Genomic DNA, 24796 nt, shown 5'->3' on the forward strand with positions numbered 1-24796 from the left:
TTGGAGTACATGCCAAGTCTTCGGTGAAGTCCATCTTGATCACGCCGAAGTGCGAGGCTTCCAGAGTCCTTCCTTGTAAGAACAGTGGGCCGTAGGTTCAGCCCATGGACTGCGGACCAACTAGGTTGGTACCCCCTAGTCTAGGCCACCGTCACCTAGTCAAGTCCTTATACGATGCAATGGCTCATAGTGATGTTCCCATTGATAACAAAAAAGTTGTGGAAGCTAAAAATACCTCTAAGAGTGAAGATATTCCTATGCTTTTCAAGCAGAGGGGTCATCTTTATAGAGATAACTTGGCACAACATAACTAGCAAGGTAGTAAGACATGTGCCTTTTGCCAACATGACGAGTCTATTAAACACTGATTTTTTGAGTGTAAGTTCGCTCGTGTAGTATGTGCCATAGTTCAAGTAGCTTCAAATCTATACCCCATGTACATGTAGTGCTCGTTACATGTTCGGCAATTGGTTGTAGGATATTGATAAACAATCTTCTGCACATATTCTTGTGGGGGAGGCTGCCTTATGGCCATCATTGTGACTTACCGGGAATGATATGGTTTTTAATAATAAATATGTTTCTTCTCTTGTGCCGGTTATTCATGCATGTATGCGATGGTTCCATACATGGTCTATCCCGCAGAGGCCGGAGGAAAAATACCTTTTAATGAGGGCGTCTACACGGCTAGAGCGTATGACTAGGGAGGTTTTCTCTCCCCATGGATGGCGGTGTAATATCTGAATAGGACCTGCCCCACCATAGCCTGGATTTATTTATTTTTGCTTTAAAACAATGTTTATTTTTCGGTCGCTTGGACTTGTTGGTTGTGTGCATCATGTTATGCATATGCCGAGCATTCTTTATATGCGGTTGTATCACCTTGATACATCAATTCTGTTGAGTATCATGATTATTAGGAAGTATAGGATATACTAGGATTTATTTCTACCTTGTGTTGTACTCCAAGATGGTCATGTACTCCTATATATATGCCCACGAGGCTCAAGCAATACAATATAATTCACCAAACCCCTCTCTATTCCTCCTACATGGTATCTGTCTAACCCCGATCCAAAATCCTAGCCGACGTCGCCGCTTCCGCACCGCACTGCCCCTGGGGCGGTTGATCTCTATGATCGCCAACGGGGACCACGCCGCCCGTACCTAGAGTCCGTCCGCCGGTCATGTTGCCGGATGACATAAAGAGTCCCTTTCTTGATCCTTGATCTGAGTTTTCTCTCTCAAGCCGGTTGTGTTGATCGACGTTTCATTTTGGTTTTCCGATCTAAGATCGGTTTGTGTCGCGCACCACCGCCCGTCACCTCGCGCGCCTCTACTATGACTTCAGCATTGACTCTACCAACCTATTCTTCAAAATGGTGGCCTCGCGCGACAAAAGGCGGCCTATGGCCGCTGTCCATGCATCTGTCCACCCGTCACTCTGCGCCGGCCGTCATTATCATGATTGGATCGGGACCCTCCATCAACCTTCATCCTGCTCGGGTGCGTCAATCCTCCAGGGCCGCATTGGGGCCGCCACGCACGTGATACATTCACCGGCAAGGCTGTGCTGCGCACCTTGCACCCTGCTCGGGTGTGGGGCGCACACGTGCTGGCTTCTCATGCATGGCCTCGGTGGCACGACCACTTCATCATCGAGCAGCGTCCCCGACCTTGCGAGCGCTCAGATTGATCAATTGTCCGCCGCTCTGTTCCATCTGCGCCATGAGACCTACCTGGCCCGTCGCTTGCGTGCACCTCCATAGGTCCCGTGAAGATTGTTCTCGACTACATCGTGCCCCTCCTATCAAGCAACGAGCTGCCGTTGCGTCACTTCGTCGGGCTACAGCACCGCAGCTGAATTGCCCATTCTTGTTGTAGCACCACGGCACGTGTTCCACACAGCCGCCCCGAGGTCGTCCTCGCGGTTGCATCGACTCACGCACTGCAGCTACATCGCCCCTTCAGGCCGTAGCGCCGTGGCCCGTGGCCCACGCCGCCACCATGATGCCCCCGCGGTTGCACTAACCTATGCGTTGCCCCTTCGGGCAATAGCGTCGTGGCACGCGGTCAACCCATCGCCCCGAGGCCATCCCGCGTCTACATCGGCCCTCGTGCTGCCACTGTGTCGCCCCTTTGGGCCGTAGCGCGCGCGGTCCTTGCCACCGCCCCAAGGATTTCCCCATCACCATCCCAACCCGCGCACTGCGCTGCTTCGCCCCTTTGGGCTGTAGCACTGTGGCATGTGGTCCACTCCGTCGTCCACGTGTTTTGACATCGACACGGGAAGGCCACCGTTCGTGCCCGGTCTTCGCCACGTTGTTGGGTTCTTCATCGCCTACTTCAAGCACCGTCATCGCGCTCCTAACCTAGCCGCCAACGCCTCCGATCTTATTCCTCCACGCCGCTGCCGCTCGCCTAGCCGATTTGCGCTGCCACTCCACCCATTCGTCTACGTCCAGCACCAGCTCATCGCCAGTGTCGCCGTCATCTGCCCCAACCACTTCATGTACTCCGACAACCATGGTCGACATCGACACCTTATACCCCATGTCAACTGGCGCTGCAATCGTCATTGAGTCCTCCTCTGTTGGCCCCTCTAACATGACATACAACTCGTGCATGCCCCCATCTACGCATGCCCGGTGCTGGCAACACCAACGTGTGCCTTCATCCACGACGTGTCCCCGGGCCTAGCAAGCCTTGTACGGCGCCTCGTCAACATTGACTTCATCTGTCTATGCACACCCGGTGCTGGCAACACCGACGCATGCCTTCGTCCATGACGTGTCCCCAGGCTTGGCAAACCCGGCGCGACACCTCGTCAACGCCATCTTCTTCCCGGTGCACCACTACCTCGACACCATTATGCCCATGACTAACACGACACCTCCTTGCGCCCGTGGACTCATGGTGAGCACCTCGTCACCGGCCACCTGACTCGACATTGACCACATCATCCCTCACACACTACCTTGACCACGACTTCACCACCCTACACTCTTAGCTACCTCGACAACGACACAAAGGACTACCGCCTTGCTTGAGCAACCTCGTCGGTTTTCACTCTAGCCACAACATCCGTGATGTATCGATCGTTATGACTATGGGAGGATATCCATCTGCTTACCTTCGGATTCTTCTCGTGACTCCGAATGATGTTGAGTATCGTGATTATTAGGAAGTATATGATAGACATTTATTTCTACCTTGTCTTGTACTCCAAGATGGTTCATGTACAACTATGTACTTGCCCACGAGGCTCAAGCAATACAACAACAATTCCACCGATCACCTCTCCTCCTACAAATTCAATGAAATGGCCTTTATCAGAAAAAAAATAGTACTCACTTCGTCTCAAAAAAAGTGTCTTTATCTTTAGTACAACTTTATGCTAAAGTTAATACACTTATTTTAGATCCTGCAAAAAATGACACTTATTTTAGGATGGAGGGAGTACATAATTAATGGTGCGTACAAGACTACAGTTTTTTTGCCGTATACAGGATGTACCAACTGTTACGTTGTAGCGATCCAACCTCACACGGTCAAATCTCTATGCATAAGTGTCATCCCTGGATCGGTAATGCTGACACACACAGTACTTGAAGGATTTTTATAACAGAGTTGCAATCACACACTTATTACATCGAATATCTCATAAGAGAGTACTTATTACAATAATGCGGCTGAAGGCCATCTAATAAGATAACAGCGGAAGGCTTGGAAGATAAAGCGAGTCCATCAACTCCAATGGCATAGCTGAGTGCAAAACAACGACCTAGCGCACCTTACTCTTCGTCCGAAAAGTCTGCAACATAATACGTTGCAGCCAGAAAATGGGTCAGCACATGGAATATGCTGGCAAAATAACACTGTAGAGCAATGAACATGTAACAGCTACAACTTTATGCATATTTGGCTCGTGGAGGCTCTATGGTTATTATGTTTTTGCGAAAAGCCAATTTTCCTCTACAACAAAGGAATATATTTTATTTAACTATCATGGTAGTACTTAAACATTGAGAATGGTAAACCCCATCTCAATCCCAATTAAAGTAATCATTAACCCAACAAGTTAATTAAATATAGTGATGAGATCAACATAATAATTCAAGCACCAGATACTCAAGATGTCGATAACCGGGGACACGACTAATCATGGTTAGTTTGTACACTCTGCAGAGGTTTGCACACTTTTCCCCACAAGACTCGATCTCCTCCGTTGGATTTTCTCGCACTACATGGTGTTTGAGAAACGGATGATTGAGACACAGTCTTTTAGAAGCATTAGCCCTTTCGACGGGTAAACTGTACCACCTACATCCCCTACATCTGCTAGTTTACCACTGAAAGAGGTCACACAACCTACTCAACTATGTCAGAGCCCATAATGGCTTGTGGCTGCACACGGAAGTTTCCAGCATGAATAACAATATGATCCCTTTGAGCCTGTGTGGCGGACCATAGGATGATCACACGGATTCCCCGGGATCTCCTTGGACAGCACTGGATTGCCCCAGGTGCCCACAAACAATCCACCCAGATGTGTGTTAAAGTAGCCACCTTAAATAAACCCTTAGTTCATAATAACACTCACAACTGTCATGGATCACTCAAACCAAACCACGTCTATGAGCATAGCATAGCAGTATAAGCATAATGTAGAAGTAACTCCCAGGGTTTGATATAAAGGACAATAGGTTTTGCCTCATCATCTACTTCCCAATACCCACATGTTATCAATCCTACTCATGCAATGTTTGAGGGTTGAAACTAATGCATAAAAACTGGGTAATAAAGGGGTATGATCAAAGTGTTACTTGCCTTGCTAACGATCTGCAAACCCTAGAGACTCGTAGTAGCACGCTCCGCACTCCGGAAACTCTATCGCAAACAAACAATAGCATACATAAGCACTCAAGCAATAGGTGCAAGGGTAAAACTCAGATGAGAAAGTCCAAATTGAAAGTTCAACTGAAGAGCTTTGATTTGAAAAAAGAAACACTCAAATCGGAGCTACAAACTCAAACTACGATCAAAAGAAGTTCGAATTCAAATCTTCTTGCAACCAAATTTTAAATTGTCAAAATCATGTTCAAGTTGGTTAACTCGAAAGAGGGGTTCTATACAAAGATTTTGGCATTGGTTTCACTGGATTTGGACGACGGTTAAAAAGTTGTGAGGGTTTGAAGATCAGGGGCTAATCTGCGATAAAAATAATCGTGGATAGGTCCCTGGCGAAATAAAATAGAAAAAGAAAAAATCTATCGTACGAACGTCCGCTAACAGAGACAAACGAACGAATTTGTTCGTTATAAGAACTAAATGAACGAACGTTCGCAGAATAGATCTAACCGAAGAAAAACTGAGAAAACCCAATCTATCAAAAAACCGGAGTAGATCTAGGGTTTACCAAAATAACCGACGAAAACCCAGAAAAAATCCGATCGGCGGCGGCGGGGTCGGGTTCCCGCGACGGCGCGGCGCGGCGCGGCGGCGTCACGGCGCGACGCGGAGCTCGAGGCGCGCCGGCGGCTAGGGTTTCGCGGGGCCCGGCTTGGGCTGGCGGCGACCTCGGGCCTCTCCTTATAAAGGCTGGCGGTGGCGGGGCGCCTGGGAGTCCCGGCCCGAGCCGGCTCCTAGGTCGGTTCACGTTTTTTAAAATAAAGTAAATTCTGCCTAAGAAAATCCTAAATATATATATATATAATTCTAAAAATGCCGAAAACAATTTTCACCGTCGAAATAAAATATTTAGAACAAAGTGAACATTTTTCTGGCCAAAAATGCAATTTTAAAAAATGCATATTTTTTCTAATTCAAATAAAACCTTGAATAAAATCAAATAAAATATTTGTTTGATTTTAACATTTTTCCTCCAATATTTCTTTTACTTTGGAGAAGTCCTTTTATCCCCTCTCTTTTATTTTTAATATTGGAAATATTTCGGAGAGAAAAAAATTAAAACCAAAATGACCCTCTTTTCAAATTTGAGAAAAATTCAAATATGAAAATAATGAAATCCCCAACTCTCTCCTTGGGTCCTTGAGTTGCTTAAGATTTCTAGGATCAAACCAAAATTCAAATAAAATAGGATATGCATGTGATGACCTAGGTATAACATCCAAATTGAAAATTGGGATGTTACAAACCTACCCCCCTTAAGATGAATCTCGCCCTCAAGATTCAGGTTGGCTAGAAAATAGGTGTGGGTGGTCTTTCCGTAGATCTTCCTCTCGTTCCCAGGTGTCTTCATCCTCGGTATGGTGGCTCCACTGAACTTTGCAAAACTTGATAACCTTGCTGCGTGTAACCTGGCTGGCAAACTCGAGAATCTTGACAGGTTTCTCCTCATAGGTCAGATCACTATCCAACTGAATTGCTTCCAGGGGCACTGTATCTCTTAGTGGAATATCGGCCATCTCAGCATGACACTTCTTCAACTGGGAAACGTGAAACACATCATGAACTCCTGAAAATCCTTCGGGTAATTCCAACTTGTAGGCAACCTCTCCCATGCGTCCAAAACTCGGTACGGTCCTACAAATCTCGGGGCTAACTTTCCCTTAACTCCAAAACGTTTAACTCCTTGCAGAGGTGACACACGAAGATATGCTCGGTCTCCAATCTCATAGACTATCTCCTTGCGTTTAGTATCTGCATAACTCTTCTGCCTAGACTGAGCTACCTTCAGTCTGTCTCGAATCAACTTAACCTTCTCTTCCGACTCTTTGATCAAATCCGGTCCAAACAACTGGCGGTCTCCAACTTCATCCCACATTAACAGTGTCCGGCATCTTCTTCCATACAAGGCTTCGAAAGGAGCCATCTTCAAACTAGCCTGATAACTGTTGTTGTACGAGAACTCAGCGTAAGGCAAATTATCATCCCAACTAGATCCATAATCTAGCGCACAAGCTCTCAACATGTCCTCCAGAATCTGATTGACTCTCTCTGTCTGTCCATTTGTCTGCGGATGGAAGGTTGTACTGAACTCTAGCCTGGTACCCAAAGTCTGGTGCAGCTGATTCCAAAACTTCAAGGTAAATTGTGTCCCTCTATCTGATACAATGGTCCTCGGAACTCCATGCAGACATATGAACCTGGTCATATATATTTTGGCCAACTTCGCGCTTGTATAGGTGGTTTTCACGGGGATAAAGTGAGCTAACTTTGTCAAACGATCAAGTACTACCCAGATTGAATCGTATCTCGATTGGGTCCTGGGCAATCCAGTGATGAAATCCATGCCAAGCTTGTCCCACTTCCATTCGGGTATCGGCATAGGCTGCAGTAATCCTGCTGGTTTCTGATGTTCTGCCTTCACTCTCTAACATACATCGGACACTACTACATACTCGGCAATATCCTTCTTCATACCCGTCCACCAGAAACGCTCCTTCGAATCCAAATACATCTTGGTGTTTCCGGGGTGAATCGAGTATGGCGAGTCATGAGCTTCCTGAAGTATTAACTTCCTGATCTCAACATTATTGGGTACATAAATATGATTCTCGAACCATAAGGTCTCGTGCTCATCCTCACAAAAACCCTGGGCTTTTCCTTTGCTCATTTTCTCCTTTATCTCAGCGATTTCCTTATCATCCTTCTGAGCTTCTCGAATCTTTCCCAATAATGTAGACTGAACCTCCATTGTTGCCACAAAACCTCTTGGAACTATCTCCAAACGAAGCTCCTTGAGATTCTTGACTAGCTCCTGCGGTAATCCTCCGCTTACAAGGATATTGGCATAACTCTTCCGGCTCAAAGCGTCTGCTACGACATTGGCCTTTCCTAGGTGATAATGCAATTTCATATCATAATTCTTTATAAGCTCCAACCATCTCCTTTTCCTGAGATTCAGCTCCTCCTCCGTGAAAATGTATTTCAAACTGTTGTGATCCGTGTACACATCACATCAGTTTCCAATAAGAAAATGTCTCCAGGTCTTGAGCGCATGCACCATGGCTGCTAACTCCAAATCATGCATGGCATAATTCAATTCATGCGGTCGAAGTTGTCGTGAGGCATATGAAACAACTCTTCCGTCTTGCATAAGTACTCTTCCAAGTCCCAAGCGAGAAGCGTCGCAATACACTTGGAAATCCTTGCGTATATCCGGAAGAATCAACACTGAGGCTGTAACCAAACGTTTCTTCAACTCCTGAAAACTGGACTCACATTCATCCATCCATTTAAACTTGGTGTCCTTCTTCAACAACTCCGTCATAGGCTTCGCAATCTTGGAAAAATTATCAATGAATCTCCGATAATATCCAGCAAGTCCTAGAAAACTGTGGATCTTCCCAACTGAGGTGGATGCCAACCACTCAGTTACAGACTGAACCTTGGTGGGGTCTACTGCTATACCTTCTCCTGATATAACATGTCCAAGAAATCCTACTTCCTTCAACCAAAATTCACATTTGTTGAGCTTGGCATACAATTGATGTTCCCTGAGCTTATCGAGAACTAAACGCAAGTGTTCCTTGTGTTCCTCTTCATTCTTCGAGTACACCAAAATATCATCAATGAACACCAGTACAAACTTATCCAAAAACTCCATGAACACCTTATTCATCATACTCATGAAGTAAGCAGGGGCGTTGGTCAATCCAAATGACATGACCGTGTACTCATATAGCCCATACCTTGTGGTGAAAGCTGTCTTAGGTATATCTTTTTCCCGGATCTTCAACTACTGGTATCCTGATCGCAGATCGATCTTCGAAAATACTTTAGCTCCTTGCAGCTGGTCAAACAAATCGTTGATCATCGGTAGTGGGTACTTGTTCTTGATCATTACTTCATTTAATGCATGATAATCAACAATCATTCTCAAAGATCCGTCCTTCTTCTCAACCAAAAGCACCGGGGCTCCCCACGGGGACGGACTTTGTCGAATATAACCTTTCTCCAGTAGCTCCTTAATCTGCTTCTTAATTTCCACCAGATCATTTGCGGGCATCCGATACAGTCTCTTTGATATTGGTCCGGTGCCTGGCAACAACTCTATCAAAAATTCTATGCCCCGATCTGGTGGCATGCCTGGTAGTTCCTCTGGAAATACATCCAGGTAATCCTTCAGAATAGTCACTTCTTCCTGAACAACCCTTGAAAGAGAATTTACTTGGGTCCTCCTTGACAAATGTCTAGATACATACTTGATCCTTTTTCCCTCTGGGGTGGTGAGCAGAATTAACTTACTAGCACAGTCAATGTTTCCTCCATACTTCGATAACCAATCCATGCCTAATATTATACCCAATCCTTGTGACTCCAAAATTATTAGGTCTGAGGGGAAAACATGGCTACAAATGGTCAAGGGTAACCGATCATACCATCGGCTGGCCATATACTCTGCTCATGGTGAGCTTACTAACATGGGTGGCCTAAGGGCTAAGGTTGGTAACTTAAACTTGTCCACAAATCCCCTTGATATGTATGAATGCGATGCACCAGTATCGAAAAGAATGAGTGTGGTAAATGACTTAATAAAAAACTTACCGATCACTGCGTCAGGCTATTCTTCAACCTCCTCCACGTTGATGTGGTTCACCTGACCTCTGGTGAAGGGATTGGGCTTCTTCCCAGAGTTTCCATTTCCATTGCCATTCTTCAACTCAGAACAGTCGTTGGCGTAGTGCCCTGTCTTCCCGCACTTGTAATAGGTAACATGGCTCAGGTCCTTCTTGGCGGGCGTTGCTGGGTTGGGGCGGTTTTGGCTACTGCTTGCTCCATTCCCGTTTCCATTCTTAGGCCCATTATGGTTATGGGAACTTCCTCCATTGTGAGTATGGCCTCCATGGTTATGGGTGTAACCTCCGGGGTTAGGGGTAAAGCGAGGCTTCTGCTGAGCTCCAGAATTGTACTTCCCCTGTCCATACTTCCGTTTGCGGCTCTCTATCTGCTGTTGTTTGCTTTTAATCATCAGGGCCCGGTCTACCAACTCCTGATAGTTAGTGAATGTTGCCACCATCAACTGCATACTCATCTCATCATTCAGTCCTTCCATAAACTTCTCCTGCTTCGTGGCATCTGTGGCCACATCATCTGGGGCATAACGGGCTAACTTAATAAACTCATCCATGTACTGCCTCACAGTACGGTTTCCCTGGCATAAGTTGCGGAACTCACGCTTCTTCATATTCATAGCTCCAGTTAAGACATGGGCTATGCGGAATGCTTGATGAAACTGATCCCATGTGACAATAGCTATGGGAAAAGTGGTTGTGTAATTCTCCCACCATGAGGTTGCGGATCCATCTAGTTGGTGTGCGGCAAAGCGCACCTTCTCCGCATCTGTGCAACCTCCGTGGTCAACTCCCTTCCAATCCTGCGTAGCCAATCATCAGCAACAATGGGCTTGGTGCTAATGGAAACACCGGCTGATTCAACCTCAGAAAACGGGCTAAGTTGTCCACTGGAGGTAGTGGCGGTGGGTTGTTGTTATTGTTGTTGTTGTTGTTGCCTTGGTTCTGAACTAGTAGCTGCATCAAGGCATTCTGCTGTTGGATCAACTGAGTGAGCTCCAGTGGGAAGACAAATCCGGGGCCATGTCTCGGAGGCATCTGATGGGTTTAGAGGGGAGAGATTAGAATAGAATGAGGTCTAAGAAGAAAAACACTACCCATATGCACATGAGACAAACACATTCATATCACACCACTCAATTCAAACAAGGGCATATAATCGATCTAGCTATCGTTACAAAATACTCGGACTACTACTATATACATGGGGGGAATACTATTGATAATATGGTGGTCGACTAGAAATTTTGATCGGTGGAAGACTCCATGATATCCGCTCCAGCTTCGTCTTTGTAATCATCATCACTACTGTCGGGGTCGGAGTCGGTGTCGTCGATGATGATGTAGTCCTTGGGATGGTCATCATCTCCTCCTGGCGCGGGGTCTCCCATGAATACTCCTAGCTTCCTCGTCAGGTCATCATTCTTTTCTACTAGTATTGCGATTTACTCCTCATATCCGTCGCGTGTAGACTTGAGTTCCTCTTCAAGCTCCATGTTCCTAGTCATCAACTTCTTCAGATCTATCATGCTTGCGCACATTTGGTTCTCATGGCGACGAATGTGGTGGTTTAACTCCTGGATGAAGGCTGCAATGGATTTGTCCCTCCTGGTGATGATCATCTCCCATTGCTCATCTCGGCGCCCACATATCTGGTAGATTGTGTCCTCAAGATCCTTGTTGTAGACTTCGCCGATGCGTCCCATGGCGATGTGGGCTGCCATGCTCTTTCCTAGACTCCAGGTTGGTGCATCAAAGGAAACTCTATGGGCTCAATAACTGGCATGAATGTCCTTCCTGGAACATGAACTCGAATCATCCAACGCTCCTCTTCTGGTAAAGTGGCGGTGTAGGTCCCGGTGAAGCTTGGTATTTCAATGTTCAGGTACCTAGTGACTTCCTTCAAATGTCGTCCAAACGGTGTGTCTTCATCCGGTTGAGCAAACTTGTTCCTTGGGTCCGCCATCTATAGAGTGGAAAATGGAGAGGATTCAGAAATGAGTAGAGAAGAGTGGCCTATGGCTTATCTTAGTGGTCGCGTCCTACAACCAGCGTGTGATTTGATACCATCTTGTAGTGATCCAACCTCAAACGGTCAAATCTCTGTGCGTAAGTGTCATCCCTGGATCGGTAGACAAACAAAATACTTGAAGGATTTATAATAGAGTTGCAATCACACACTTATTACATCGAATATCTCATAAGAGAGTACTTATTACAATAATGTGGCTGAAGGCCATCTAATAAGATAACAGCGGAAGGCTCGGAAGATAAAGCGAGTCCATCAACTCCAACAGCATAGCTGAGTGCAAAACAACGACCTAGTGGACCTTACTCTTCGTCTGAAAAGTCCGCAACATAATACGTTGCAGCCCGAAAACAGGTCAACACATGAAATATGCTCGCAAAATAACACTGTAGAGCAATGAACATGTATCAGCTACAACTATATGCATATTTGGCTGGTGGAGGCTCTATGGTTATTATGTTTTTTTGCGAAAAGCCAATTTTCCCCTACAATAAAGGAATATATTTTATTTAACTATCATGGTAGTAGTTAAACATTGAGAATGGTAAACCCCATCTCACTCCCAATTAAAGTAATCATTAACCCAACAAGTTAATTAAATATAGTGATGAGATCAACAAAATAATTCAATCACCAAATACTCAAGATGTCCATAACTGGGGACACGGCTAATCATGATTAGTTTGTACACTCTGCAAAGGTTTGTGCACTTTTCCCCACAAGACTCGATCTCCTCCGTTGGATTTTCTCGCACTACATGATGTTTGAGAAACGGATGACCGAGACACAGTCTTTCAGAAGCATTAGCCCTTTTGACGGGTAAACCGTACCACCTACATCCCCTACATCTGCTAGTTTACCACTGAAAGAAGTCACGCAACCTACTCAACTATGCCAGAGCCCATAATGGCTTGTGGCTGCACACGGAAGTTTCCGGCATGAATAACAATATGATCCCTTTGAGCCTGTGTGGCGGACCATAGGATGATCACACGGATTCCCCGGGATCTCCTTGGACAGCACTGGATTGCCCCAGGTGCCCACAAACAATCCACCCAGATGTGTGTTAAAGTAGCCACCTTAAATAAACCCTTAGTTCATAATAACACTCACAACTGTCATGGATCACTCAAACCAAACCACGTCTATGAGCATAGCATAGCAGTATAAGCATAACGTAGAAGTAACTCCCAGGGTTTGATATAAAGGACAATAGGTTTTGCCTCATCATCTACTTCCCAATACCCACATGTTATCAATCCTACTCATGCAATGTTTGAGGGTTGAAACTAATGCATAAAACTGGGTAATAAAGGGGTATGATCAAAGTGTTACTTGCCTTGCTAACGATCTGCAAATCCTAGAGACTCGTAGTAGCACGCTCCGCATTCCGGAAACTCAATCGCAAACAAACAATAGCATACATAAGCACTCAAGCAATATGTCAAGGGAAAACTCAGATGAGAAAGTACAAATTGAAAGTTCAAATGAAGAGCTTTGATTTGCAAAAAGAAACACTCAAATCGGAGCTACGAAACTCAAACTATGATCAAAAGAAGTTCGGATTCAAATCTGCTTGCAACCAAATTTTAAATTATCAAAATCATATTCAAGTTGGTTAACTGGAAATAGGGGTTCGAGACGAAGATTTTGGCGTTGGTTTCACTGGATTTGGACGAACGGTTAAAAAGTTGCGAGGGTTTGAAGATCAGGGGCTAATCTGCGATAAAAATAATCGTGGATAGGTCCCTGGCGAAATAAAACAGAAAAAGAAAACATCTATCGGACGAACGTCCGCTAACAAAGACAAACGAATGAATTCATTCGTTATAAGAACTAAATGAGCGAACGTTCACAGAATAGATCTAACCGAAGAAAAACAGAGAAAAACCGATCTATAAAAACAGGAGTAGATCTAGGGTTTACCAAAAAGACACCGACGAAAACTCAGAAAAAAAACGGTCGGCGGCAGCGGGGTCGGTTTCCGGCGACGGCGCGGAGGTGGAGCGGCGACGGCTAGGGTTTTGCGGGGTGCGGCTTGGGGCTGGCGGCCTCGGGCCTCGCCTTATAAAGGCTGGCGGCGGCGGGGCGCCTGGGAGTCCCGGCCCGAGCCGGCTCCTAGGTCGGTTCGCGTTTTTTTAAATAAAATAAATTCCGCCGAAGAAAATCCTAAATAATTATGAAACAAAATTCTAAAAATGCCAAAAACAATTTTCACCATCTAAATAAAATATTTAGAATAAAGTGAACATTTTTCTGCCCAAAAATGCAATTTTAAAAAAATGCATATTTTTTTTCTAATTCAAAGAAAACCTCGAATAAAATCCAATAAAATATTTATTTGATTTTAACATTTTCCTCCAAAATTTCTTTTATTTTGAAGAAGTCCTTTTATCCACTCTCTTTTATTTTTAATATTGGAAATATTTCAGAGAGAAAAATATTAAAACCAAAATGATCCTCTTTTCAAATTTGAGAAAAATTCAAATATAAAAATAATGAAATCCCCAACTCTCTCCTTAGGTCCTTGAGTTGCTTAAGATTTCTAGGATCAAACCAAAATGCAAATAAAGTATGATATGCATATGATGACCTATGTATAACATCCAAATTGAAAATTGAGATGTTACATATGTACCGAGGTGCTCGATCAGACAAGACCTGCTAGTACATACATTAATTAGACTAGCAAAAGGGCCATATGTTGCAACGGGAGAAACAAATCCTCGCATGTCCCTTGCAACATATTCATGTTGATACGTCTCCTCTTCGTCCGATCGCGCGCATCTCATGAGGGGTATTCACCTGGTTGCCGTGCCACCAGGTACGGGGACACATGCACTGGGTTGTAATGGTCGAACGTGTGCTTCCGAACTCCACCTCCTTGTCAACCTTCGCCGCATAGCTAGCTGTCATGGGTGTGCTTGAAGTAGAACTCACCCTGTCGTCACCTCATAGGATTTCCCTGAGCCCAACGGGGAGGGAAGGGGCCACCGTCCTTAGCCCCGCTCCCGACTATGTCTCTGTCTTGGCCGCCAAAGCTTCTAGAGCGACCAAGACTCCTCTAGCAAAAAATCAAACTGGTGCATAAATAAACAAAAAAAACATGATTATTAATGCATACGTACAAATAATGCATAGATTTTACCAATAGATAGATGGCATATCTTTGAGATGGATTAGGCTACAAAGTGTCTTTCATAGGTCAGCAACAGTATTTTTAAATCTCTTGTGATTAGGCTACAAAGTGTCTTTCATAGGTTCAAGCAGGTTGTAGAAAGAAACATATATCCGAGAGCTTTGATGTCTATTGTTCAAAACAGCGAGGTAGTTATAGACACAACAGAATATGTTGCATTGGCACATGTTGTTTCCTGAAAACAAATAATTACAGGAAGCCTAAATAATTTGGTATGTTAGCCTAAATAACATATATTCAATTGTTGTTCTAATAATTCAATTTGACACTAACAAAAAGTTGAAGAATTATTTTTAAGCCCATGCACTGCAACGGGATACATATTGTTGTGATGCCCAATACACTTTGGGATGCTACAGAATAACAACCTACTTCACGTCATGAACATGTGCGCCAAACATGACGTGTTATTGAGTGCTACTAAAATTTCAGCAAGCATGGAGAGCAAGAATTATAGGCATATACCCTACTAAAATCTTGAAATGAATACGAAATACCAGCAAGCATCTCTACAAATAAAACTGAATAACATTTATATGCGCCCTTCATACAGTAAATTCTGAACATTTTTTCAATTACAGATATACTTAGGTGCCATAAGAATATAAAAAGTGTGAATTGTGTAGGGTAATTAGTTTTAGTATTCACCCGGAAAAAAAGTCTTAGGATTACTTGCCAACAGAAGAACGAAAAAATTCATGCTAGATGGATCTTCACTCCACGGACCACACATCCATCGTGCATACCACAATGAACTCCAATACCCGCCCGTCGTCGCAGCCATTCATAGCAAGGCACTGCCTATAGTAGGATTCAAACATTACTCCTGCTATTCTCCATACAAGATCCTACCACCGCTATAGCAGTTACCTCAAGTCTCCACATTTCCTCGTCCCTGGCACTTATTCCCATTAGATTGTCACCACAACTGTAACAGATAAGAGGCAGTAGAAGTACAATGTAGTTAAAGGGACTACGAAACACAAGTCACATACACATATGGTTGCCAAAATAGACACTATAGCTTGCTTTGCCATGTGTAATCTGCCATGATTGGGCATCGATCAAAACAGTAGACAAGGGAAAGGGAACAATTAAGCGAAGTCTATCTTCCAAACAGACGTCCAGCAATGACTAATTCAAGTCCTAAATAACCTGATCAATATATGCAACTGCTCAATTTCTCTTCCGTGGTAAAATCACGGAATCTCGCATGTATTGGTAAAAATTACAAAAGGGAGAGAAGCACGCCGATGACTTTCACCAAGTAGGATTCTCATGTCATGGGCGACCTGTACGAGAAAAACGCCTTCCATGACATTCTTTTTACCTGCAACTTTCCTTCATTTTTTCTTGTGGGGAACTTTCCTTCATTGATCAATCACCAAATTACAACACTACAGACTCTTTTAAGTTGACACATGAAATTGAAGCTAATTTATGCACGCATATAGCGGTTCATATTTGTAAGTAGCAAATCAATATTGTTATGTAAAATATCAATGACAAAAAGAAAAATAGCAACCTATAAAGACTAAACAATCAGTCTGCAAGCTGAGATGGTGACAAGCATGAGACAGTCGCACCTGGCAGGGAACTTAGATGTGGGGTTGGCAAACTCAGGGTCAGGCACCATGGCAGGAGGACCTGAGCTGTTCATATCAATCCGAGAGACTTGGGGTGTCCATGTTCTTTCTCTCTTTCACTTGAATTGTTCATGCTTTCTTCCTCCTCATCTCTCTTCTGTGTCCCAATCTAAATCTGCCGATCATCCAAACCCATGGCAGAGAAGGGGATATGAGAGATTGGCAGATTATTTGGGATCCCCAAACAAATTGCTAACCATACGTTTTTGTTTGTCATTCAGGTTGTAGCATGCTCATCATCCACCCCATTAATCTTCTTCGTCATTCCAGCCCCAACCATGCCATCAAGTCGTGAGCCACTTGTACCCTTGTAGGGCATGGTGCCCTGTTAGGAGTTGCAGCCCTGCCCCAATCACCGGCCTCCAACACAAAATCGGTCCATCAGAAATGCTACAAAAATAACCACATAATTTTTCCGACACTGAAATTGAGAAACTACTAACACCACATTCATGTTGCTATTTGGATGCACAAATACTCTGCATCAACTACTGCATGGTATACGGAAACAGAAATTACCTCTTGGTCCAACCAGAAATTTCAGGATTCATTTTCCCGGTTAAATCCACCGACTATGCTGGTGTAGCTCCCTTCCTTGCCGGGTCTATTCCTCTGCTGCCACAGGAGCATAAACAACAGTGAGCGGTTTAGCCAGAGTGAAACTGACGTTTTACTTGCACTAAACTTACTCTGGAAGTGAAAAAAGAACTCGACTATGCAAATCAGCAGAAATCATCATCAACAAAGCCCTAATGTAGTGCCATGGTAAACAACACCAAATAAAGCATCATCAGATCATAGATGCAGAAAAAAGATGCAAGCAACACTGCTGCTCCCGAAACTGTAAATATCAAGTCCTACAAAATACATCTCCAGCCACTTGTTTGGCTTTCCTCAATGAAGCTGCTGATCAATCACTAGCCAACTTCCAGCAGCCATCACTCTTTCATCGGTTTGCTCAGGATCTCCTTCAGCCCCAAACAAATTTTGCAAAACATCTCCTTTGGCCCGTCACATGTCTAAAGTTTTACTCGCACATCAAACAGACCGGCCTTTGCCCAAACAACAGGAAAAGGTGTGGGCGCCATCATCGTCGAACATGCGGACAACAAAACAAATCATATCAATCTCCATGCCCTGCAAAATCAACTGAATATTTCTTCTCTCGATCTCCTCACTCGTTCTATCCTCGCTCTGCTCAGCCACGGGAGGTGGCAGAGGCAGAACAGGGAGCTGTCCATGAGGAGGGCCTGCACGAAGCCGGTAAGCATCGTCTCCGTACCAGCGCGAGGCGAGGGCGTGAGTTGCCGCGGCAGGGTCGCGGACAATCAGGGCATCCACCGGCGCTCCATGGCGGCTACCGACGGGCGGCGTGCTCCAGGGAGCCGGCGGATGGTGCTCCGTCAAGGCTATTGAGCAGCAGCGGGGGACTACGATGATGACTGCAAAGGGATGGAACATGGTGACGAGTGTTTGCCAAGAGCGGAGGGATGAGGCGCGGGCGCGTGGCGGCGGAAGGAAGCCTGGCGGCTAGCGCCTGGAGTCTCGCGTCGCGCGGGGAAGAGAGAGGGCATGCTAATTTTTTTTCACTAAACGGATGAAATCTTTCACAACACACGGGGATTTCTACATATATTATTTTTGTATATGATGTGCGGACCCCAAATTAGTACCATCTCGTTTATATTACGATTTTGTCTATACAAATCGTAAAAGCGTATTATTACATAAGAAGAAAGTGTATTGTGACGGTGAACCCACGAAGCGTATTGTGACGATGAACCCATCAAAAATCTTTTGCAATATATAATAATAGCACAAAAGGGCCCGTGCGTTGCAACAGGAGAAAAAAATCATAAACTTCAATGGGCATGACAACATTTTGCTGCATCACCGATAACATTTTGGCGACCATTTTGTTCAATTTCATTAATAATTCATAATAAACAAAAATTTAAAAATAATGAATATTTTTTGATTTCCCAAACATTTGTTTTAAAAATTGCAAACATGTTTTGAATATGCGACACAATCATTTTATGCTTTATTCAAAAATTTACTTAAAAGTTCTTTTTAAAATTTTTGGTGGTTTTTTTAAGTACCAAATTATTTAAAGGAGAAAAAACGATAATGGAAAAGAAAAAATAAAAATAAGAAAACGAAATTTAAAAACGGATCGCCCGCACATGGGCCGGCCCTAATTGGAGCGCTGTGTCTTCTCGTTGCGTGCAGAGCGCAGTATAGGAGATCACTACTGCGTGGGATGGCCCAGGCAGGGGATTCCCCAGTGTGAAATGTTTTTTGTCAACTTATAAATGGCATTGGTGGATAGTATTTTATAAGTTTGGAAGCAATTGATGACTTTAATAATAATTATTATTATTATTATAGCGCATATGCCGTGCATTGCAAGAAGATAAAAAAAATAGCATGTCCATCAAAACATCATGATAGCATTCAGACGCTGCCAGCTAGTAGCTACAAGAAGGTCCGTGTCCATATCTAGAAGAAATGTATAATCATGAAACGACCTTGCAATGACATGCGTCCGACCTGTAGCATCGCCAGTCATCCTTGCAACTTCCACGTGGTCGCCTTTGCAGTGGTTTTCATCCAACTGGTAGGACAAACGACCGTCCTTCCAGCGTCCATGTAATAATTTTGTAGCACTTTGGTCCGAATTGCCAATAGAAAAAAGGACAGCGGAGACTGATGTTACATTGACGTGTTTCTAGCTAGACGCAGTGGGCACTCGACCTTACAGCGACGCATGCCGCTTGCAGTGTAGTGTTTGCCGTTTGAAGCAGCGGAATTTAAGCGAAGTTGCACGTAGATCAAGCAGGTATATTTTCAAAAAAAAAATTATAGCAGGAAAAATGCCGAGAAATGAAAAGATTTACGTTTGCAGCTCCAAACCAAATGCTTGCAGTACTTAAAGAAGGACGTGCGTGAAAAAAAGAGCTACCGAGCATGCCACGCATATCATCATACGCCAGAAGTTGCAATCATTATCAGGGTTAGTTTTTTTAGACAAATAACCTGGGGTTTTTTTTGGGGAAAGACAAAGAACCTGGGTGAGCTGGTTCGGGGCGTGGAGACTACATTCCCACGCTGCTGATTTTTGGATCGTAATCCAATGAAGTCTGGGAGGAGGCCCATCAGCATATATCAGCCCAATATATGGCTAGCGTGCGAAGTTGGAGGTACGACGTAGCACAAAGCAGCGCAAACCGACTGCATCAACGCAGCCATATTTTCCTTGACACCAACATCACAGCCTCAAGGAAGACCAGTATTGGGGCATGCAAAGCCGGGGGAGAGATGGTACGACAGAGGGGAGTAGCCACATGAAAGTGGGGTATGGAAGGGCTAAGGACATGGTCATCCTAGGCATGATCACATGATTCTCTCTCCATAGCCGATGTGTGGAGCGACCAAGACGTGGCCCCTCCTTCATCCAGTTCAAGCAAGATGCATCGCCATCGTACTCTTTCAACTCTCCATCCCTCCCACCCTCCTCTGTATCTCACATCAACGGCACTGGTAACATATAGAGTGGAAGAATATATTGACGGTCAGCTAGTCCACAAGAGAGCCCCAAATATCGTTTCTTTTAAAAAGTAATTTTTTTATTTTTCGGTCGCACGTATTTTCATCCACCTCTGCTCCGGAGAGCTCCCTCGCTGGCTACTCGGCGTGATGGTCACCTCCCTCTCTTGCGTCTCTCTGGCTGAGATATGTGTCGCTCTCTACTGCTATGAGGCAACTCGTGGACATATAAAAACTGGTAGAATTTGTTATAAAAATGCGAGGTGGGATTATGTAATTTGGTAGCGACTCTACGTGAAGTTTTGTCGTTCGCGCCCAAATGGCTTGTGTGGGGCCGACGAGCTATGGGCCATAGTTGGCCCATCTGACTGAGCAGACTCGCCTGGCTCCAACCCACCATCGACTATGCTCGGAAACAATTGTCACCAGCGAATGAAACGGTTTTTAGTACAACATCGTGTATATGTTTCAAATTCAATCTGAAAGCGTACAATCACGGAAAGAAGCCAAGAAATTGAGAGTATGTTTTACTAACGTCAAATAGAAGCCATTCATTGAAGTAATAATTGTAATCGGCTAGCACAAAAAATCTGCCGGCCACTTAATTATCCTGAATCCTATTTCCTTAGCCCACACCACATATTAAGCAAGTTCCTTGTTGTAAAGGGTACCCCATCTACAATATGCAATGCAGGTATGCATGAATCCCGTTCTTAATTTTCCCACGTAGGACACACCTTTATTATTTGTGCAGCATACACAACGTGTCTTAGGAATCTCTCTCGATAGCCTCCTATTATATTATGCAGCAAGATTGTGTTTACTTGCCCACCATAATTCACAAGCATGCATCAGGAATCCTTGCAGCAATTGCCCACCATATTTCTCAATCATGCATATTAGGAATCCCTTTTTTATTATTCCACATAGCACTATATTGTTCCTTCCTTATTTCTCGAGAATCTTTCCTTGCTTCCCTCCTTCCCTCAATACTTCCATTTTTGGGCACCCTCATCATCCTCTGATTACCAATTTCGGAGCCGGCTTATTAGGATGATTGATGACAGATCACTTGAACATGTATATAAGTTGATGGTTGTCCTTGTAAAAGGGCGAGGTGGTACTATTTTTTAAGTAAAACAAAGCATATTAAAGCAACATAGGCTGACCTAGTTCAGTTGGCTAATGCTAAAGGAATCGGCTAGAAGGTTGTGAGTTCAAAATCACGGGAAGAAGCTTATTGTGACGGTAAACCCACGGGGACAATCCGTGCTTTATTATTACTAGCAAAAGGGCCCGTGCGTTGCAACGGGGGACATTGTTACCTATCTCATCCCTCGACCTATTTCCTTCCATCCTCATCTCCTTGTCCATGTCGGTTATCAACATCTCCTAAGCCCCACTGTCCTCCTTCCCGCCTTTAGTGAACCATTATGTGTACCTCAGGCAGTGAGCTTATTCGCATTAATTAATGCAGCCTTCCATTGAAATGTGATGTTTCATCATGTATGTTGCATGCTCAGACGGGATAACCAATAAACAGAAAAAGATGAATTGTTTTGCGAAAGAATTTTTGGACTCATAAAAAGCGGGATTTGCGTTTGTGACCATTCTCGAGCATGCGGAGCTGAAAACAAAAGGAGAGCACATAGTTGTCGTGGTCATTGCATGCATAAGATGGTGTGGAGAAAGAGATTGAGAGTACGTTTTAGTAACATCAAATAGAAGGCATGCATTAAGGTAATACCTGTAATCAGCTAGCAAACAACATCAATAGCCTAGCAGCAAGTCACTTGTTTCTTTTTTTTGGATATTAATTATGCAGCAAGCATGTAGTGTGTCTCGTAGGTTTCCTTTTTAATTGGCCGCCAGTTAGCCTGAATCCCGTTCACTTAGCAATGCAAGTATGATGGATGCAGAAAAAAAATCATAAAAAAAGTATGATGGATGCATTAGGAAATTAACATGGTGATTAACCAAATTGACTATTTTCATAAGATAATTTCCCGGTTTACTGATGGATGCACGTTTTAGCAAGTTCCTTGTTGCAAAAGGCGCCCATGTACAAGGTGCAATGCAAGTACGCATGCATTGGATCCCTTTCTTAAATAACCCATATAGGACTCACCTTTTTATTATATGCAACGATGTATGAGGAATCTCTCTTAATTTCTCCAGTTTAATTGCCCACCATATTTTTTAGGAATCCTTTTATCATGCATGCAATAATATTTCTCAATTCCTTAATTAATTATCCCACAATAGTATTGATTCCTTTTTGCCCCATTCGATTGCCCACAATATTTCTGCCTTACACAATCCTTCCTTTCCTCTTTTTTTCAAGAATCCACCAACTCCTCATCCTCCGATTACCAATTTCCAAGGCGTATATTAAGGTGATTAATGATAGGTAATTTGAACAGGTATATAAATTAATGGTTGCTTTTAGAAAGGCGAGATGGTACTTTTGATAAAAAAACAAACCGCTACGAATTAACATAGGTTGGCATAGTTCAGCTGGCTGGTGTCTATTTTACGAGATGGTAGGTTGTGAGTTTGATTCCTCATGCACACGTGTATTTTTTTTTCTTCTTCTCGCGTTGCACTAAAGCTGGGCCGACGACCCAGCCTGCTGGCCCAAGTCGTTAGGATGCAGCGAACAGGCCCAAGTCGGTAGGACGCAGCGAACAGGCCCAGCCTGCAGGCCCAAGTCGTTAGGACGCAGCGAACAGGCTGAAGTCGGTAGGACGCAGCGAACGGTGAACGAAAACACGTCTTAGGTGTACAGATGAAAATATTAGTACCACCTCGAATATGTTTCAAATTCAAACTGAAAGCGTAAAATCACGGAAAGAAGCGTATTGTGACGGTGAACCCACGGAGTCAATCCGTGCTTTATTATTAAAAAAAAATTAGGGATAGACTAGCAAAAGGGCCCGTGCGTTGCAACGGGGTTCAAATCAAGCTACTGAGATCATATAATGTATAGCCCACCTTGTTTATTCAAAATCAAATAAAACTGACCACTGGTTGCACTTAACAATTATTCATGCTAATATAATACATTTAGTTGATGGCTTACATGAGACAAGCTTTAGAGACAATAGTTTCTTCCAAAAATCTTACTTTACATTTAGCATTTGAAACTTTCATTATTCGTCGCATAAATACAAATTGTGACTCTGTTTTTGTTTGGGATTTTCATTTTAGACCAACAATACATTAACTATTAAATTAGAAATTGTTCTTCTGAAATTAGTATGACATGTGACTACTCCAGCAGAATACATAAACCAATTTAATTTAAATAACACAACAAACAATTACAAAACACAGGTGGGCTGCTTAGCCATGTAATCTACGATCTGCCTTGAGCTGTACCGCAACATGCCCGTGCGTTGCAACGGGAGAAATAAAATCCTTGGCGTAATAATAATTGTTTAAGACACTCCACGGGTACATGCCCATCATTTCAATAATAGCATAAGCAGTGAAAGCTTAATTTACAATTCAAATTTAATAGTGCCAAAAATAGTTACTAAGACACGCATTATTTCATACATAGATTTATAGCTATAGAGTATCTACTGCTAGTGTCGATTTTTTAGCATGTTAGTTGTAGTCTTTGTGCACAAAATAAGAGAATTTTTTACTATACAAAATCTCATTGATGACATTTCCAACAAATTATCTGCATTTTCAAACCTTATTATGCTGGTACAATTTTAAACCGAGGAAATCTGAGGCTAATAATTATTTTAGGGTACCTCAAATTCATTTTTTTTCTTAGAGATATTGAATTTTTTTTGTCATTGTGAGTTTATTTAATTTTCCGACACAAAGTCTATTTTTTACATGATCTTGGTTGGTCATTGTACACGAAATAGGATTATCTTTGTGGCAAAACAAAGACTCATGTGCGTAGTTAGTTTTTTCATTAAGAGCAAGAACGTCCTGTGCGTACATGTACATCTACATTTTTTGTTCCCGCAAAAAAAATGTACATCTCCATTTTTTTTGTGGGTCGCGCTCATGCAGCTATAGCTGCCGTCTTCATCATGTACCATGAAGATTGTCTTTGTCAGGGAAGACCCAATCCAATCCACCTCCATGTCTCCGCAGCGCAGCGACCGCATGCCACAGCTCCTCCCGCATCCCGCGCCGCCGACCAGCAGCGCCTGCCGCGCCCTTGCGTCAGGTTGCAAGATGAACGGGTCATCCCGCCGCTCCTCCGTCAAACAAAAACCCGCAAAGTTGCCTCTGGGCTGACTGCATCATCACAAACGGGTTCAAGCGGACACCCCGCATTGTCCGCTGGGTGTCGCAACATCCCGCGTATGCTGCATCCAATGAAAATACAGAGTAACTCGTACTACCAGCCTACTCTCTCTGATCGGGAGAATCCACAAGCAGCTACCAAGCAAACTCTTCGTCACCGATTCAATGATTCAATTTGATTGCATGGAGTTAGACCCGTATACAACACTGGTCATCGATGTCTTGTCAGGCGTCAGTACATCCTCTGTCCATCCTCAACAGGATCACATACCACTACCAGATTCAGATGGCCACCATGTACGCCTTCGCCGACGCCGGCTCCACCGCCATCGAGAAGGGCCGCACGGCTATGCTCGCACAGTACTGCGCCTTTGCCGGCCAGCTCCGCAAGTGTCCCAGCAACGTGTCGGTGTGGGGTCCTAAATGACCGCAGCGTGCGTGCGTTCCTCCAGTCCTCAGTACGTGCCCAACCGCAAAGTCTGCGGCTGTCCGCGACATGGAAAGAGAGAAGCTGGTGGCGGACTGTGCTCCTGGTACCTGAGTTCCTCTGCTCTGT

At 44.0% G+C, this 24796-nt stretch overlaps 1 long non-coding RNA gene across 1 annotated transcript; it reads right to left on the reverse strand.

Annotated features, from left to right (window-relative positions):
- Positions 1 to 14731: 14731 nt before the first annotated feature.
- Positions 14732 to 16976, reverse strand: LOC123185117 (uncharacterized). Its single transcript, XR_006493187.1, has 3 exons — positions 16616 to 16976; positions 16354 to 16528; positions 14732 to 15695 (listed from the first exon to the last, which is right to left on the reverse strand). It is a non-coding gene; the product is annotated as an uncharacterized lncRNA (long non-coding RNA).
- Between the last annotated feature and the right edge of the window lie 7820 nt (positions 16977 to 24796).

Source organism: Triticum aestivum, chromosome 2A, assembly GCF_018294505.1.
Source record: "Triticum aestivum cultivar Chinese Spring chromosome 2A, IWGSC CS RefSeq v2.1, whole genome shotgun sequence".
Lineage (NCBI taxonomy): Eukaryota > Viridiplantae > Streptophyta > Magnoliopsida > Poales > Poaceae > Triticum > Triticum aestivum.